The 13,500-nt window shown below is 51.0% G+C and overlaps 1 non-coding gene and 1 pseudogene across 1 annotated transcript; one reads left to right on the top strand and one right to left on the bottom strand.

Moving 5' to 3' along the window:
* Positions 1–858: 858 nt before the first annotated feature.
* Positions 859–940, bottom strand: TRNAS-UGA. Its single transcript has one exon. It is a non-coding gene; the product is annotated as a tRNA-Ser (tRNA).
* A 4,468-nt stretch (positions 941–5,408) lies between these two features.
* On the top strand, positions 5,409–5,530 carry LOC123358897 (annotated as a pseudogene).
* The last annotated feature ends 7,970 nt before the right edge of the window (positions 5,531–13,500 follow it).

Genomic DNA, 13,500 nt, shown 5'->3' with positions numbered 1-13,500 from the left:
TAAAAGAGACATTAACCCTTAACTATCTGTTTATGACAATGGGCTTCTCCCCCTAGTTGGCCCACCTGACCTGTAAGGATGGGAGATGGGAGCTGTCTTTCCCACGTGACTTATTTGTCCACCCAAAATGGCGGGAACAGAGTGAGGCAGGACGGCCCCCGGAGATGGTGCCAGAGGGGCCAGGGACTTGGGAGGAAAGCTCCTCTGCAAAGCTGGGTGACGACAGTGCTGGGGAAGGGGCATCTGGCACCTGGAATGTGGCAGGGATTCAGAGGCCCAGGAGGAGGCACTTGATGTTAAGGTGTGAAAGGAAAGATCCATGGTAGGAACTGGCTCCCTTCCTCTGGACCACACGGTGTTTGGTGTTGGGGTGGATTTTAATTGTGTCAGCCGGCCTGAGAACCGCTGGTCCCATTTTCTCGACCTTCAGAGGAAACGTTTTTACAATGAGCATTACCTGGCGCAGGTCTGTAGCAAGGTCGGCTTAGAGGACGTGTTTCTCTGTAGCAGAACCAGTGGAGGGCGAGCGGTAGCCTCCTATTCCTCTGACCCGAGCTCACACCAGCTGCAGAGGGGATACACCTTTCTGCAGGGACAGGCCAGGAGTCGCACTGACCAGATTTACGTGAAGGAGAGCACGTCGACATGGCTAATCTATTGGGCACTAGGTGAGTGGCAGAGGCTTCAGGTGCTGAGAGTTTGCCTGACCCCTCAGGGACACAGTGTGAGGGGGTGTCCCAGGGATCTCTATGAAAGGAGCAGAACAGGATTTACTTGGGGTGGGGAGAGAATTGAGAGTGTCTCAGGGGGTTGTACAGAGGTGTTGCCCGGGTGAGAGACTGGCTAAAACACAGGCCTCGCTGTGAGCAGGATTTGAACCTGCGCAGGGGAACCCTATTGGATTTCAATTCCAACACCTTAACCACTCGGCCATCACAGCTGTGAGCACAAAACTACCCTAATGCCAGAGAAACTGGTAAAGAATCACAATGCCCAGGCGTGAAGTCATCTGAACTACAGAATTCCCACCACAAACCTGGCTCCCAAAGCACAGCGGGGGATTGGGGGTTAGTTCTCTTTGCTTAGCCATGTGCAGTCGCACAGAGAGTGCGTTTAACAGTCTCCCCTCCCACAGAGCGGGAAGGGGAAATGATTCTCACTTGAAGCCTGGTGTGAATGAGGATGTCTGGACCAAGGGGCCAGGGACTGGCCTTTGCTAGAGAAACCTCTGTCAAGTTTTAGCCAATTAGGACAAGTCAGCAAATAAGAACAAGCTCAGGTCTCAGTAACTGCTGCACGTAGCAAAGTCCTACAGGGAGCACTTTCTGGCACTACACCTGCACAGCTCTGCTCCCCGGCTCTTCTCGGGCTCCTGCTCTCTCCTTAGCTCCGCCCCACTCTGGCCCAGGCAGTTCCAGCTCCCACGGAGGATGGGACCCCCTGGCCTGGTGACTCCCTCATTACACCGCCTGGCCTGTCAGTGCGGCTAACTTGGAGCTTTGGCCTCTCCCCATTGCCCCGGGTACTGTCAGTCTCAGGGTCCTGATTTCCCATTGGCCCTTCCCCCTTCTATTGGTGCTGGGAACTAGCCAACCAACCCCCGCCCTACCATACACACACACACACTAAGTTGTAGTAAAGGGCCAAGAGCCCCCTTACACAAGCCAGCCCCGTGAGGGTCACCGATGTGCAGAGAAGGCAGCATGAGCTGGTCCCATGGTGTAACGGGCAGCACTCAGGACTCTGAAATCTGAGTTCAAATCTCAGTGGGACCTTGTGTTGGCTTGTGGTAAAGCCCTGGAGCTCACAGTGCTCAACTTCCCTGTCTCCAGCTGTGCAAGAGCCAGTCTCCCCTCTCCTGCTGGGTGACTCACCCCTTCTAGAGCCCGATCTCTGGCTGGGGTGGCCACAATGGGTTGGGGCTCTAGAACTTGCTACCCTGATGGTTGGGATTCTTGCTGCTTCACCTGATGCCCACAAGTTTGGCCCTAGTGCTTCCTGCCACACTTTTCCTGGGGCCCACATGGCACTTGAAGGAAGGAGGGTCCGGGCCAGGATTGATAGTCGGGGCTGGGCAGGAGGGAGGAAGAGCCCCAGGCTGGAGTCCCACACACCTTCCCTCCTCCTCTGGGCACCTAGAGCAGAGGCAGCACAGCTCTGTCTGCTGGACACCTCGGCAGAGTAGGTGAGTTCATGTAAATACAGTCTGGTCCCAAAGCCTCCCCCAACCCTGGCTCGTCACTAGCTGTCAGGGGAGAGCTCATTCACACCTTGCTTCCAAATCATCATTTGAAATTCTGAGGTTGGCCAACATTGCCGAAGCCAATGCACCGACATTGTCAGCAAACACAACAGCTGGGTGAGGAAACCCGGCTTTGTCCAGACTTTTCAAACCTATTAAACTTTCTCAGGTACAAGTATTTTTCATACGTTGGACCTGGTTTTAATGTGTGTGTTAACGTTGCAATTTCCATTCAGATTTGCAACCAGTGACAACATTGGCAGCGCTGCATGTAACTAGCTGACCACTGGGGGGGGGGGGTGTTGGGGAAATTCGGGGGAGGGGTGCACAGCCCCCTGGCTGGGGGGCGTATAGGGAATGCCCGGTTTCACTGAATTGAGTCTCCTACTGCAGCACCTCAGTAGGTTACATCAGAGAGGAGCTGCAGTGTCTAGGCAGTGGGATGCTTGTGCCTTTAAGAGCCCAGCCCTGGGAAGCCCATGCTGAGAGGTGCTGCCTGTGGGAGGGGAAATAGAAAAGCCCCTCTGCTCCCCCCACCCTGTTTTTGCAAACACTGGAGTCTCAGCCCCCCGGGGTAACTGTTACCCCTCTGCCCCTGCCTGTGCCGGGGTTTAACCCTCTAGCAGCGCCTCCCTCTGGGCTGAACTCCGGCTCCTTCCCCCCTCCCTGACTTTGCCCTTCAGCCCCTCTCCTAACTCTGCCTCCAGCTGCTTGACCCCCCGACCAGTCAATTTCCACCCCCTGCTCAGACCCTGGCCACCCCCCTCCTCTGATTTGCCCCCCTTTGCCCCTCTTTAATCCCTGTAAAAAGTAGGGGGGGCTGGGTCCCATTCTCTGGGGGGGGGCGCTGGGCTCCTGGCCCCTGCCTGCCCAATGCTCAAAGCGCCCCCCACGATCTTGCGGATGTTTGCCGAGTGCTGCAGGGTCACCTGCAGGGGGGAGAGAGACGCGGTTAGGAGGTGATGCAGCCAAGGGAGCCTCACCCAACACTGAGATGCAGCCACCTCTGGGGTGGGTTGCACAAGTCAGCAAATGAATTTGGAACAGGAAACACACTGAAAGGACCGAGGCAGCTGCAGGAGGTGGAGAAAACCAGAAAAAGCAGGAGCCCTGGATCCCAGCCCTCCCCCTCTCTACCCCCTAACCCCCAATCCCCTCCCACATTTGAGGGGAGAACCCAGGAGTCCTGGCCCCCAGCCTTGCCCACCCCCATATTCCATCCAACAGCTGCCCCCCCAATTGCAGGGCAGCGCCATGGGGCACACCAGGGGCTGCCTGTTTGCACAGGACAGACGACACCAGTGCCCCAGGGTGCGGAGAGATGATGCTAAGAGAGAAGCAGGCAGCAGACACCCCCACGACAGAGAAGGAAGTGCTAGGGGGCGCCGTGCTGCAAGGAGTGAGGGGGGTTGGCAGGGAATGGGAGGATCTCCCCTCACAGTGGGTGCATCTGTCTCCCTCGCAATTCCTCCCCAGCCCTACCCCGGCCCAGGCTAACCCCGGCCCAGCTACCAGGGTTACATTTGGCCTGGATTCCCCAGCTGCTGGGGGAGGGGCGTGGGGCTGGGGAGCATGAGCCTCTACTCCCCCTTCCCCCGACACAGCTGCATGGGCACTGACCAAAGGAGCCTGCAGCACTGCTGCCTAGAGGAAACTGAGGCACCAGCCCGTGACAGACACATCATGGCTCTCCTCATCCTCATCCTCTTTTCCATAGACAACCCGGGGTGGTGGGGGGGAACTCAGGGCAGTTTCATAGTTAACCTGTGGAACTCCTTGCCAGAGGATGTTGTGAAGGCCAAGAGTATAACAAGGTTCAAAAAAGAACTAGATAAATGAACAGGGGACAGGTCCATCTCGGGCTATTAGCCAGGGTGGGCAGGGATGGTGCCTGTAGCCTCTGTTTGCCAGAAGCTGGGAATGGGCGGCAGGGGATGGATCACTTGATGATTCCCTGCTCTGCTCATTCCCTCTGGGGCCCCTGGCACTGGCCGCTGGCAGAAGACAGGAGGATACTGGGCTAGATGGACTTTGCGTCTGACCCAGTCTGGCCGTTCTTATGTCTCCCTTGGCGCAGCAGCGACACCCAGTGGACAGTCAGAGTAATGCATAGAAGGTGTCTCCGTTGGCGCAGCAGTGACACCTCGTGGTCATTCAGGGTAATGCACAGAAGGTGTTTCCCTTGATACAGCAGTGACACCCAGTGGCCAGGTGGCGTAATGCACAGCGTGTGTCTGCCTTCTAGGAGCAGTGACACCCAGGGACCGGCCACGGTAATGCACAGATTGTTTCCCTTGGAGCAGCAGTGACACCCAGTGACCAGCAGGGGTGGCATCAGACTCTTCTCGTTTGGTGGGGGACTGAGATGGGCTAGACAAAAAAAATTGGGGGGCAGGCTCCATCCTTTATGGGAGCAATACAACCTTTATTAAAATAAAATAGTAAACAGGGTTTACTTTAATAATCTAAATCTGTCCAAATTTTAATACTATGAGCTCAGATCTAGTGTGAGTAGTCTCTTGGTCTATCCAAGGATGTGATCAAGTGTCTTGATGTTTTTGGTCTTTTGGCCTCGAGATGAAAACCTTGTCTGAGTCTTTGGAACCATGAGATAAAAATATTATTTAAATCCAAAGTTCTTAAAGATCCCATCAACAACAAAAACCTAAATGAAAAATTGAAACAAAAAACAATGCTTAATTTAAAACCCAAACATTAAGAAAAACTTTGTTTTTAAAAATAAAAACTAACAAATGCCATAAATTAATAATTTCAACATTTTATCAAAAAGGTGTGCTACAGCAGGATGAGAAAATAACATAAAATAAATAAGCCTGACCACTAAAACCTCCCATAAAGGAATCACATCCTTGAATACTGGCCAAATCTGTATAAAATATGCAGAACTATGTCAAAACTGGTGTTGCAGGTCAGCCATTCAAATCCAGAAAATGTCAATTAAAAGCGCCATTCCAATTAAAAAAAACAAAACAACCCAATAAACCAAAACAGTCACAGCATGAAACAAACCTACACAGAAGCAAAATTAAACCTGTGCCAACATTGGAACAAACGATGTAAATTTCTAATTCTAACTTCTTGTTTCTCCCAGGAGGAAAGTGTTTTGCATCTCAGTAACCAGGCTGTCACTGCAGCTTTCCTTTCACTAAATAAGAAGTGGCAGTATCATAGCCAATGAGATTAATCCGAGGCATGATTATTGCTAGTTGAAAACTTTTCCCAATGCCCTCGGTTTTCTCTATGAGAAATTGAAATTGTATCTTTGCACTAATATCCCAAATGTGCAAGTCCATCCCCTCAGAGCAGCCCCACACCCTGAGCCCAGGGGAGAATCTCAACTGATTTGTGCATTTGTAACCCTGGGGCCTGAAGCTGATGAGAGAAAGGGAAGTGAGTGATCTTGGAGGTTTCCGATACCACCTGCTGGGAGCAGAGGGAATTGACTGAGCAACGTCCTGGCTAATTTTCACCTTGTTCTCTGCCAGCAGGCTCCACTGGAGAGCTCGGGAGTGACTTGACCATGGCAGCACCCTATGTACATTTTGGAGCCATTGGGGTGAAATGTGAGTACTTTTGGGGTTGGGACCCACATGAGAAGGGATGTGCACAAACTGGAGAGAGTCCAGCAGAGGGCAATAAAAATGATTAGGGGGCTGGGGCACATGACTTAAGAGGACCTACAGGCCATATCCTGTATGTTAAGCTAAGGCAAAGTTAGCATCTCTATAGTGTGACCTTTTACTCAGAAAGGAAAATTGACCTTTATCTTGTTAATTACAGAGAGAAGTACCCATGCCTGTCTAAGACCTTTACCTAGACCAATCGACAATGGAGAATGGCATAAGGGGTTTTTCAGTGTTGTACCCACAGAATTAACATGCACACCACAAGGGAACTTATGTGCATATGTACATGTCATCAACACGCACAAACATACTAGCCTATGAAGTAAGCGTACCCTAACGTTTTGTGGGTAAGGAATGAAATTTGGGCATAGGAGGAAGGATTTCCGGCACTTGTGCCCTATAAAAGAGGTAACCCACCTCGCTAGAGCACGTCGCTCTATCATTCTGACTTACTTCCTCCACTCTCTCTCTATCTACTATCAGTAGGCTGTACTTGTTCTTAAACTTTAAGTTTCAAAGTAACTCGGCTAAGCTCGGTTTCCCTAAGTTTTTATTCTTTGTTTATTAGGATTTGATTTTAAGTTTAACTTATTCAAGTAAACCCAAAGTAACATTAGCTTTTTCTAAGCACTGCATCTTTCACTCAAGACTTGAGAAACCTGAACTGCAAAGCTGGTTCTGTGTCTCTTACCACCAGGTTATCAAGGAAGGGTGTGAGTATATTAACCAAAACTTTGTTGCATATAATGCCATATGTATCTTTTGAATAGCAGTAATGCAACTGTAACTTTATAACTCAATTAAATTAAATAAAATGTAAGCTAATAAATTAAATTTTCATCATATTTTCCAAATTAATATTATTAGTACACCCTAAATCAGGCTACATGGGACAGAGAGTTGGAGTGCAGGGGGATGAGAGCACTGGCTCTGGGGGTGCAGGCTTTGGGGTGGGGTTGGAATGAGAGGTTCAGAGTGCAGTAGAGGGCTCAACGTTAGGGCAGAGAATTGGGCTGTGAGGGCTCTGGAACAAGGCCAGGAAAAAGAGAATTGAGGCATGCAGGGCCGTCCTTAGGATTTATGGTGCCCTAGGCGAGATTATGAAACTGGTGCCCCTGTGCCTGATCTGCTCTTAGCAACACAAATATAAGCATACAGTATTGGAAAACTTGCCACATTCACGTTATTAAAACCAGTTTAACTTAATGAAGCACAATGTAATGCTGATGCACTGGCACTAAAGAAGTAGCACTATAGAAAAAATTCTGATTTGACAGAATGATGCAAATAGTATAATTTTTTTAATTTTGTCAAAATTTTATTGGAAATTTATATGAAGAGGTATTGAAACAAAGATTTGTTTTTAATTAAAAGCAATCTTTCTGGCTTTTTTGGCTGCAAAATCAGTTTAATAAGCTGGGTCTCCAAACAGTGGGAAAATATAACCCTAGTTTTACTGCTAGGTAAAGGACAAAGTGACCAAAATGAAGTCAGCACAGAATCATCTCATCTAGATTAAGGTAGCACAGAAATGTTACAGAAGTCCTATTGTGCCTTATTTTTGTTTGGAAAGACATTAGCAATAGCAGCACATTCATATGATAAAATACATGATAAATCACTGCCTCTAAAGTTCCATCAAAAACTGACATTTTCACAGCTCTAGCATGATCTGCTGTACAGATTCTTCACAAGGAAGTGTCCCTGGCCTTTTTAACTCATATTAACTATGTAATTACTTTATGAAAGTTGGAGAAAACATTGTGAAAACGTAAAACATTGGCTGCCCAACTTCTGGGCTGGCAAAAGCTATACTGACTCACAGGATAAAAAAAAAAGCAGGAGAATCTTAGTACAACATATGGTCAGTCTATACCAGGGATCAGCAACCTTTCAGAAGTGGTGTGCCAAGTTCACTGTAATTTAAGGTTTCTCGTGCCAGTAATACATTTTAACGTTTGTAGAAGGTCTCTCTCTATGTCTATATTATATAAATAAACTATTGTTATTATCTGAGGTCCTGGCCACCGGTCCTGCTCAGGCCGCTGCCAGCTGAGTAAATGAAACCCCAGACCAGCAGTGGGCTGAGCGGGACTGGTGGCTGGAACCCTAGACAAGTATCCCAGGCCCTGCTCAGCCCCCTGCTGGTCTGGGGTTCTGACCACCAACTCCTGCCAGCCAGGATCCTGGCCGCCAACCCCCCTCAGCCCGCTACCAGCCTGGGATTCTGCTCACTCAGGCTGGCAGGAGGCAGAGCGGGGCCGGCGGCTGGGCTCCTGACTGGCAAGGGGCCAGCAGCCGGAACCCCGGAGTAGCAGCACGCTGAGTGCTGCCGGCACCCCAGACTAGCAGCAGACTGAGCCACTCAACCCTCCACCAGCCCTGCTCAGCCCGCCACCAGCCCACTCAGCCCGCTGCCGGCTGAATGAATGGAACCCCAGGCTGACAGCAGGTTGAGTGGTTCAGCCGGCCTGCTCAGCCCGCTGCCAGCCTGGGGTTCCCCAGGCCAGCAGCAGGTGCTGAGTGGGGCCGACGGCCGGTATCCCAGCTGGCAATAGGGCAGCAGCCGGAACCCCAGAGCAGTGATGGGCTGAGCCGCTCAGCCTGCCGCTGCGTACCATCAAAAATCAGCTCACCTGCCACCTTTGGCGCGTGTGCCGTAGGTTGCCGACCCCTGCTTTATACGCTAGTAAGGAGATGAGCATATTACAGTTGCTGGAGGGCTCTTATCAGGAGTAACAGTCTATGGGGAAGTCAGTCAACATTTTTGGTTTCGCTGATGAAAACTGGCCCACTCCCTGCCTCAAACCAAACCTGTCACTAATAATTGTCAACAACTTAATTTTCTGTTTTTGGCTAAGATATTGATTTTTTTTTTAAAAAATATTGAAATTGGATTCAGGATTGTTAGCAAGAATTTTTGGCAAACAAAGTTGTTAAATGACAACCTAAATGACAACACAGTACTGCTTTCATGCTTGGCTCACCCCCAGCCTGCTGGTCCAACAGCTGCAGTAGACCCCAAAATCCACCTCTTGGGGTGCAGAGTGGCAACAGCAGCAGCAAACCCTCAGGTCCAATCACACGCCAATGGGCACCACCACCAGCCTTACGGACCATGGTGAAGTTAGCACAGCATCTGATCTCAGGGACAGGTCACCCATGAAGCCACAGCAGCTCATCCTGCCCTGTGCAGCTCCCCCAGGATGAGATGGATCGGTGGCAGCTGCCAGCCCGGGGGAGAGACGCGCTCCCCAGCTAGGGTGACCAGATCCAGATGTCCTGATTTTAAAGGGCCAGTCCTGATATTTTAGGTTTTGTCTTAGATAGGCACCAATTACCCCCAGCTAGAGTGACCAGACAGCAAGTGTGAAAAATCAGGACTGGGGGTGGGGGGGTAAAAGGAGCCTATATAAGAAAAAGACCCCAAAATTGGGCCTGGCCCTATAAAATAGGGATATCTGCTCACCCTACCCCAACCCCCTGTCTTGATTTTTCACACATCTGGCTAACCCCAGCCCAGCCCCGTGTGACATTCCAATCCTGGCTCACTGCCAGGAAGTGAGTTACTTTCACTTTCATTCCTCAGCAGGCAGCCAGCCTCCTCCCCCCACCTACCCCCCAGCACCTCACCCAACCCAGCCCTGATGGAGGGGAGGGAGGGGAGAGAGAGGGATGCTCCTGGGGAGGAGGGAGAAAGGAGGGGGTGCTCCATGGGGCAGGGGGGGGAGAAGAATGGATGTTATGGGGGACAACAGAGGATACTGGTTCCAGAGCCGCAGAGCCTGCCTCACCTCACCTCAGCCGGGGGGAAAGAGTCACACTCACAGGTGAGCTCCCTCCCCAACCCCTCCCCCTCCCCGAGACCCCAGCAGACAATCCCCTCCCTCAGACTGTGCTGCATTCGGCTCTCTCTAGGACCCAGCAGCCCTGCTCTTACATGCTCCACTGCTTCCCATCTGTCCAGGCTCCGGGCAGAGCCGTGCCCCCAGACCTAGTGGTGCCCTAGGCGGCTGCCTATGGCAAAGGACGGCCCTGGAGACATGAGAGAGAGATCAGGCTAGAGTAGAAAGTGGTTGGGGGGGTGAAAAGTTTGAAATGGAAGGAGAAGAAAAATCTTCCTCCTGCTCCCTCTCATCAGAGCATCTAAAAACTATGTGAGAGATACCTCTCCCCCACTGAAACATCAACTCTGGTGGGCTTGGGCTGAGGAAGGAACTTCTCTCCCCAGCAGCTCCAGCTCACCTGGGCTGGGCCATGGACATCTCCCCCCAAAGATCTGGTGTGCCTGGCCTGGGACAGGGGAGGGGCTCCTCTCCTCTCCATTGGGGACATGGTGGGATGAGAGATGTGACAGGGCTTTATGGGAAATCATTATTTGCCTGATTCATGTGCCAGTCCTAGTCCCTGCTGACCCAACAAACTGTTTATCCTGCATGCTGAGGCCAGTTTGGAGGGTCTAGGAGCAGTCTCCTACCAGGAAGTGGAAGGCAAATGTAAATCTGTGGCCTTTGCCAGCTGAGGACTGTCCGATAGCGAAACTCACTATCCCATCCACCAGCTGCAGTTCTTGGCCTTGAAATGGGCCATCACTGAGAAATTTCGAGACTACTTGTCCGGAGCTCAGTTTCAGGTATGGACAGAGAACAATCAACTGACATGTGTGTTAACAAGGGCTAAGCTGGATGCTACAGGGCAGAGATGGGTGGCTACTTTTGCTAGCCATAACTTCAGCATTCAATACCAGTGAGCTGGTATAAGGAGTGTGATTTATCAAGATCACCAATTCTTGGCTGGAGGAGAATGTAAGCAGGGTCAGAATGAACTCTACCCTGCCATCTGTTGGTGATGTGTTGTAAAGGCCTTTTGTTGCTGATGTACATGGTCACACCCACCCTGCATTGCGTGATGGGGGTGATTGTCCAAATGGTGATTTTGGCTGCTGTGGGATCCCCAAACTCTTTCTTAATAGGGCAGGAGTAATAAAGTGTAGTAATCCTGGTCATCTGAATCAAAAACAGTAGAACGGTACTTAGCAGTTCATGATTTCAGGACTCACCCGAACCTACATAAAAAACGTTAGACAAGGGACATGGGTTCCAAAGAATAGCAATTTAAGAGAGGTTGAAAATAAATATTTGTGTTTAACATTCTGAGATTCTTCTGAACTCTCTAAATGCACATTTTAAGGTTTTCTTCTCTTTTTAGTTGAAAAATAGAATTAATTATTATTCTATTACAAATAATGTCATATAACATACACCTAAAATCTTAGACAGATAAGTAAAAATTTTAGTTATACTGAAGCAGGTGGTATCTGATGCTACTTAAAAGCTTAAGTTTGCAGGAATAGAGTGCGGAAAGAGAACCTGGCAGAACAGTTTTGCTGGAAGAGTTATCAGAGCGATATTGTTAGTCACAGGTCAGTGGGTGGGTTTATGCAAATACTGGACTCTTGGATGGGAGCGGGGGCAGGGCGCACAACTTCTGTGGCACATGCACCAGCTCTGCAACTAACGTTTGCTACCTCCCTCCCTAACAACACACCTTTTACCTCTCAGGACCCAAATACACCGTGAAAGAGATCTAACGACATAAGCTTAGGGTGAGCAACTGCAGCACTAATAACAATTTTAAGAGATTCAAAACCGCCTCTGTCTTTCCACACCAGGGACAGCAGAAAGGACATCAGCAGCAGCTGCAAGAGACCAACAAACATCCATTTCTACCTCCCTCCACACGCTGCTGTTAGGAACCCATACCCCTTAATGGTGAGTACTTTTCAGACGAGGGTGACGCTCTCAGGCCTCAAATGCCAGGTACAGTTACTCTGTCCTTGATCCAAAATCAACAGGAAAATACACTGGATTACTCCTGCCCCAATAACAAAGAGACTGGGGATCCCGCAGCAGCTGAAATGACCATTTGGACAAGCACTCCCATCATGCAATCCGGGGTGGGTGTAACCATGCAAATGACATCAGCCCCAAAAGGCCTTGACGACAGATCACCAACAGATGGCAGGGCAGAGTTCATACTGACGCTGCTTCAACTAGATTGTGGCAAAGATTCCAAAACACCGAACCTTAAACCTCACCTAACGCGGGTCAATCCATCCTCAGCGTCGTAACCGCTCGTTATACTCCACACCCGAACGTAGCCCTCATAAGGACAACATACCCTCCTAACTCAGTGTCTGTACGTTAACCTTTTACCCCCAGTCCGGGCTATTGCAGATTATGTATTACTTACGCCACCCCATTTTAAACCGAATTTCGCACCCCTTGGGTAAGCTGTACGTTGTTCCCTGAGCACCAGAAACTTCTACGCCGAAACTCTGTACTGTACACTTTTTTTTTCTTTGAACCTCATCTTAATAAAGAGTTGACTTTTGTTTGAGATCCCGGCTCCTGTTCCTTTGCAAGGCGTGTGCGTTCGCTCCGCGTTTTAGTCTGTTAATACGGCGGGGGGCAATTGAGCCAGAGGTGCTTGCCTGCTGCAGACACGGATCCAAGGCTGAACCTCGTCCCCCACAAGCTTGAAAGCGTAACTGAAAACAGTTTAAGAGGTGCTCCCGTCTCCGGCACTCAGCTACTCAGCTCCCAATGGGGTCCAAACCCCAAATAAATCCTTTTTACCCTGTAGAAGCTAGCTGTAAAATCCTGTGACCAGGGCAGCTGCCTAGCAGCCTGCGCATCTGCCTGCCAAAGCGAGAGCATGTAAGGCACTAATCCGGATAGTGACGGCTAGGTGGCAGGAGCAGGGTGTGAAGATGCAGCAGAGTGGCGCAGTGGGAGTGTGCTGGGTCCATAACCCCGAGGTCGATGGATCGAAACCATCCTCTGCTACGCGTGCGCTTGTTTCTTTTCCCTCTGGGCCTTCAAGCGAGCCGGTGACCAGCAGAGCACCAAGAGCCTAGGCCATGAGGCAAGAGGTGGCTGAGGCGAAGCGGCGGCCTGCCAGGGAGCTCCCTGGCACCTCTGGCTGCCTGGGCTGAAGGCAAGAGGCAGGCCTGGGCGTGGCGAGGGCCTCCTGTCCTGGAATGAGGCTGCAGTGCTTCCTGGTCCCCTTTTCCCACCCACACCGGCAGGCGGCTGCTGCGGGAGAACACGAGGGAGGCTCTGGGGGCGCTAGGCAGTGCTGTGTGTGTGGCTGTCAGGGGAAAGACCCGAGGCTCCCGACTCGACCTGCCATTGACTCGCGTGGCTCTGCGCGCTGTCAGCCGGGGCGGGGCGGGGCGGGCCAGGCCGCGGACGTGACTCAGGCTTGGGCCGCATGGCCGCGCTTTCCTGATGAGGCATGAGGCAGGCCAAGAGCTTTGCACAGCGTACAGGGAAGTGGGAGGGAGGCGTCTTTGAGCCGGCGTGTCTCCTCCGCTTCTCCCTTGCCGCTTGGGCGGAGGCGGGAAGGGAGCGAAATGTTCCCGGCTGAAAGTTTTTGTGCTCCGCTTTGAGGATTAAGCCTGAGCCTCCGGCACGGCTGCTGGCAGATGGGTTTCTGAATGGCATCCAGCCTGCTCTTTGGACCACCAGCTGAAAGCACTGAGGCAGCAAAATGGGACCTTTGAGGCTCCCCCCACAGGCAAGCAAGGAAGTAGCACGGGCTTAGCGT

This window comes from Mauremys mutica, unplaced genomic scaffold, assembly GCF_020497125.1.
Source record: "Mauremys mutica isolate MM-2020 ecotype Southern unplaced genomic scaffold, ASM2049712v1 Super-Scaffold_100099, whole genome shotgun sequence".
NCBI lineage: Eukaryota > Metazoa > Chordata > Testudines > Geoemydidae > Mauremys > Mauremys mutica.
This window is presented reverse-complemented; position numbering and strand designations above follow the sequence as displayed.